Consider the following 6485-nt stretch of genomic DNA (forward strand, 5'->3'; position numbering starts at 1 on the left):
ATGACAAACTTCAAGATGTCTAGAATACATGTGTAAAATTTCAAGTCCATCCAATAAGCAACAAGAATTTCACAAATCATATAAGATCATGACTCACAAAAAGTCCACAATTGGTCAAACAGAAAAGAAATTCTCAAACAAATTGAAAATGCACTCAAAATATCCACAAAATTTCACACTCAAACTTAACATCCAGAAGAGTCAACATGCAAAAATTCAGATCATTTCAAGTTCATATGGCATGGTAAAGAAATTCCACAAGTTGGACAAGAAATGGTGTGACACAAATTGTCACACCTCCAATAAACAGATCATATCTCATAAACCAGGAATGCAAAAATCACAAACTATATATCACAATGCTCCTCAAGGTGTCTAGTTTACACATATAAAATTTCAAGAATTTTGGATCAAGCATCATCATTTCATGATCAAAATGGTAAGCAAGGTGCAACAAATGACATGTATGAGCAAACCCTAGCCAAAACAGAAATCCACACGTGCACAATTTTCATAAAAATCACCATAAAATAGTAGACATGGCAAGGATCATGGCACAAAAAATCTCACATCAATTGGTTTATTATTCAAGAAGTTATGAATTTTGGAATGGCATGAAAAAAATAAAAAAAGATGAATGAAGCATGGTGAACATGTGAAGCATACAAGAGAAAATACAAAGGCCAAAGTGAGAATGTCTTGAGCGGAGGATCGAACCTCATCCAAATTCAAATACGCGCGCGTTATGATGAAACGCCGCGTTTCACCAATACAGGTGGCGCAACTCTATTGGACGCATGGCACACAAACACAAATCATGCAATCACACGGGAACATGGATCAAATACGAATCTGGAAATGGATTTCTAGGGTTCTTCAATGTTCATACGTTCTTCATCACTCAAGAACACTTCCTCACCAAAATTAACAAACAGCATACCGTTGAACTCGTCTTGCAACATACATTAACAATCTAACAACAATTAAACCTAATTCTAATCACATCAACCAAATCGAGCAAATAAAGTTTTACATCTCAAACTTAAATTCATGATAACTCATTCAATTCTCAATGAAAATCAAAAATATAAAGTTCAGCATGCTCCACAATCAAGGATCTACAAGAACCATAGCATAATTTCATGAATTGAGAGCATCGAATTCCAACCTCTATGAAGATGCAGAGCTGGAATCGTGAGTTTCAAGGCCTTAAAGGTGAAAACAGATGTTCCTTGATGCTCCAGTAGATGAATGAGTGCAAGAATTTAGCTCAGCAATGCTCAAACTCGAAGGAATCTCCAACTGCCATGTGAGGTGCTTGATGCAACAGTGCTAGGTTTGGCTCGAAATTGAGGGATCCTTGCTTGCAGAAAGTCCAGTGATGCTTGTAGATGATAGATCAATGAAGAACAATGCAAGATCTATGAAGAATTTTCAGAAAAATGGAGAGAAAGAGTTTATGCAATTGTGCAATTCTTGATCTAGATCTGTTCAAATGAAGTGTTAATCTCAAATTCAGTTAGCATTAGCCTTATATATGTGTTGTTAATCCTTTCCTTAATCTCAATTAGCCAAATGTGAATGAATTAGAGAAAATGCAAGTGTTATGCTAATGTTGGTCAAAGTGACTTCATGTGCATAGAATGAGCTGCTACAGTGCACGAATTTCTTGCTAAACACACTCCAAATGTGATGTAAGACTAATTGCAAGTGAAAATATGTGTGGAAAATGCATAGTTTTGAAAGTCACTTTTTCCCTCCCTTTTTTTAAATTCAAACCACATGGAAAATGCCATTTTTATGTGATGATTTTTGATGAAATGTAATGAATGATTTGGATAGAGCATGTCAAATGGAGATTGTAGCAAAAAACCCCACTCAATTTGGCCAAATGGTGTGAAAGTTATCCCACTTTGAAGTTCAAAATTTCTTGACAATGATTTGATCATAACTTGCCAACCACAAATGAGAAATGGATGTTCTTGGACTTTTTGGAAAGTTGAGAGCAAGATCTTAAACTTTCATGTTGGACAAAGTTTCATTTGAAGCTTGTATGATGATGTAAATTTGAGGAGAAGACCTTTCCATTTTTGGCAGTTTGAAATTACAGGTCACTTACTATTTTTGGAAACTTTTCATCTGACCTCAAATTCTTCAATCCTGATCTTTGAAATGTCAAATGAGACTTGTATGGACATGAATGAAGCCTTTCAAACCATCTCCCACCTTCAAATCCATGATTTCATGCACAGTTGACCACAATTGACTTTCTAGGGTTTTAGATGAAATTCAGCTTGACTGTTGAGCTTTGATCATCCAATCCTTGGCCAAATCACTTTAAAATGATCACTAGGTCATATGCACACAATGAACCAACCATAGGACTTTGCTTCAATAGAGAATGCACTTGCTTGCTTGCTTGACTAGATCTCCTGACCAGTTGACCTAATCTTGTCTGATGACTTGCACTAGGGCAAACGATAATGCAATGCTATGCAGTGGACTATGTAATGTTAATGACCTAAAATGAAAATATATGTACACAATGGGAGGTGCAAATTTGAGCTGCTACAACTGCCCCTATTCAATCAGCTGGGAACCCGAACGGATGAGAGCAACGGCTGTCAGACTTTCAGGGTAAACAGGGATTGAATACCGAAGAACCGTAGAAATTTGCACAATGCGGGGATCCACCAACGGAAACGTCCACTGGGATCTGATACTTATTACTAGGATTTTGACTTTTTTTTTCAAAGGTACAGTCACATCCATACATCGAAAGACGATGAATGGGGGAAAATATATCTAGATGTCAACAGACAACTAGGAAAAACTCGACGTTTATCGAAACCAACGGAGAGGTAGCCAGACATCAACGGATGAATGGGGGAAAATACATCTAGATGTCAACGGACAACTAGGAAAAACTCGACGTTTATCGAAACCAACGGAGAGGTAACAAACATCAACAGATGACCTGCGGGAATAATACATCTAGATGTCAACGGACAACTAGGAAAAACTCGACGTTTATCGAAACCAACAGAGAGGCAACCAATCATTAATGAATGACTGGAAGAGATACAACCATACGTCAACGGACGAAATGGGAAAAACTCATCGTTTATCGACACCAACGGAGAGGTAACCAGACATCAACGGATGAATGGGAAGACTCGACCAGACGTCAACGGACGAACGGGAGAAGCTCGACGTTTATCGACACCAATGGAGAAGGAGAAGCTCGACGTTTATCGACACCAACGGAGAGGTGACCAGACATCAACGGATGAATGGGAAGACTCGACCAGACGTCAACGGACGAACAGGAGAAGCTCGACGTTTATCGAAACCAACGGAGAAGTAACTCACTGAGGATCAAGGTCACGACAGGGAGCAGACAGGAAGGAACACCAAGATTACCGGGTTGTAGGCATGAAACAGGCGATCGACCAAAGCGTGAATTGGTTTGTGTTCCAAAACACTCATCATCCTGAAGAGGGCTAGAAAAGCAATCTTGTTAAAGGATGGACATTCAATTCCACAAGGAACACGAATCTTACTCAGTTGGGGAAACAAACAAAGGGTTCAGCCAAAGAGCGCATGAGATATATTATCTATAGCCGTCAAAACATAGATAATACACTCGCATGGAAGATTATTCATAACCGGGTTGTAGGTTGTTAAATGGATAAATCAACCGACATCATCCTGAAGAGAGCGAAAGCAAACTTGTTAAAGGATGGACATTCGATTCCACAAGGAATACGAATCTTACTCGATTGGGAAGGACAAGACTTCGACCAAAGAGTGCATGAGATATATTATTTATAGCCGTCAAAACGTAGATAATATACTCGCATGGAAGATTATCCATAACCGGGTTGTAGGTTGTTAAATGGATAAATCAACCGACATCATCCTGAAGAGAGCGAAAGCAAACTTGTTAAAGGATGGACATTCGATTCCACAAGGAATACGAATCTTACTTGATTGGGAAGGACAAGACTTCGACCAAAGAGTGCATGAGATATATTATCTATAGCCTTCAAAACGTAGATAATACACTCGCATGGAAGATTATCCATAACCGGTTGTAGGTTGATAAATGGATAAATCGACCGACATCATCCTGAAGAGAGCGAAAGCAAACTTGTTAAAGGATGGACATTCGATTCCACAAGGAATACAAATCTTACTCGATTGGGAAGGACAAGACTTCGACCAAAGAGTGCATGAGATATATTATCTATAGCCGTCAAAACGTAGATAATACACTCGCATGGAAGATTATCCATAACCGATTGTAGGTTGATAAATGGATAAATCGACCGACATCATCCTGAAGAGAGCGAAAGCAAACTTGTTAAAGGATGGACATTCGATTCCACAAGGAATACGAATCTTACTCGATTGGGAAGGACAAGACTTCGACCAAAGAGTGCATGAGATATATTATCTATAGCCGTCAAAACGTAGATAATACACTCGCATGGAAGATTATCCATAACCGGTTGTAGGTTGATAAATGGATAAATCAACCGACATCATCCTGAAGAGAGCGAAAGCAAACTTGTTAAAGGATGGACATTCGATTCCACAAGGAATACGAATCTTACTCGATTGGGAAGGACAAGACTTCGACCAAAGAGTGCATGAGATATATTATCTATAGCCGTCAAAACGTAAATAATACACTCGCATGGAAGATTATCCATAACCGGTTGTAGGTTGATAAATGGATAAATCAACCGACATCATCCTGAAGAGAGCGAAAGCAAACTTGTTAAAGGATGGACATTCGATTCCACAAGGAATACGAATCTTACTCGATTGGGAAGGACAAGACTTCGACCAAAGAGTGCATGAGATATATTATCTATAGCCGTCAAAACGTAGATAATACACTCACATGGAAGATTATCCATAACCGGTTGTAGGTTGATAAATGGATAAATCAACCGACAAAGAAAGGCATCGGGATACCGAGACTAGGTATGTAAAGATGACCAATCACAAGGGGAAACAACAAACATTATCGACAAACGGTGAATGAAAGAGGACCCGCTGAGGATAAAATTGCTTACTCGGAGGAATTACCCCCGAGGAAGGGGAAGACCCGCTGGGGATAAAGTTGCTTAATCAAAGCAAATATCCGAAAGGGGAAAGGAATATCAATACCGAAAACTGGATAATGATAACCACAAAGAGGGGATTACATCTACCGGTTAGTATGTAGAAGCCAACAAACAGTCTGCAGAGAGACAGAGTGAGAAAAAAGGATTTACAACTACCGGGTAGTAGGTAGAAGACCGCAAAATCCGCCAACAACCAGAATGAACCACAAAGGTTATCTCTGCTAGGGGATGAAAGTGGGATTTATAACTACCGGTTAGTAGGTAGAAAACCGCAAAGATAGGATTTACAACTACCGGTTAGTAGGTAGAAGCCAACAAACTCCGCTGAGGATAAGATGAATGAGTGCCGGTTAGTGAGCAACTATTCATTTATACCATAGGGAAGCACAAGAGACAGCCACAAGGAAGCCACTTTAGGATCGATCCAAAAAGGCATACTGAATCAAGACTCATCCTAATGAGGAAAGAACTCAATAGGGAAAACCCATCCCATTATGTGTGGGGAGGGAACGGAAACAACCGTCATCCACGAGGAAATAACTCAGTGGGGAGCGCAGAAGGAAACGACAGACACTTTCTGCTTAAGGGGTCAACTCTATATGGAGAGATCAGACACACCCACATCTGCTAGGGGAGAATCCACTGGGGAGATCTGTATCACCAATTAGCAGGGGACAACCATTAACAGATACACGGCAACAGATGCCCCATGAGTACCTGAATGTTATGATTATGCATGTATGCATTATGCATGAGGAATGTATGATGAGTGCTGACAAATAGACATGCTAGCACACATAGGTCCAGGAATCAACCAACCGGTGCTACTCTTCCAGAGGGAAGGCCAAGATCACCAGAGAGACAAGAAAACCTGCTGGAGACTGGGACATCAGAGAACAACGTCATCCTGCAGGGGAGGAAGGCCACAAGAGGCTTCCGGAGGGATCATCAATCACAACCGGATGAAAGAGCTCAATATACAGGCAGACACGCCACAACAACAACTCATGCTGGAGATCAGAGATACCAAGAAGCAACCAGATCTCTGATGAAGATAAATAGGCATTGATAAAGCTCCTCATGCCAACAACTCCGCTGAGGAATCTATCCAAGGGAATGCCGGATGGGATGTCAATACACCAAATACCAAATCTTCCAAAGACAAACACCTATGCCGGGGAGAGGAGAAGACTGCTCTACTGGAGAGACGAAAGTTGAAGTCTTCAATAAACCTTCTGCTTGGGAACTGGCCCACAAAAGTGTTCCAACAGCAAACTTGCTGGGGATGCCCCACAATAGGGCTTAAACAGCACTCTACTGGGGATGCACCACGATAGGGGCTACCAG

This window comes from Lathyrus oleraceus, chromosome 6 (genome assembly GCF_024323335.1).
Source record: "Lathyrus oleraceus cultivar Zhongwan6 chromosome 6, CAAS_Psat_ZW6_1.0, whole genome shotgun sequence".
NCBI classification, from domain to species: domain Eukaryota; kingdom Viridiplantae; phylum Streptophyta; class Magnoliopsida; order Fabales; family Fabaceae; genus Lathyrus; species Lathyrus oleraceus.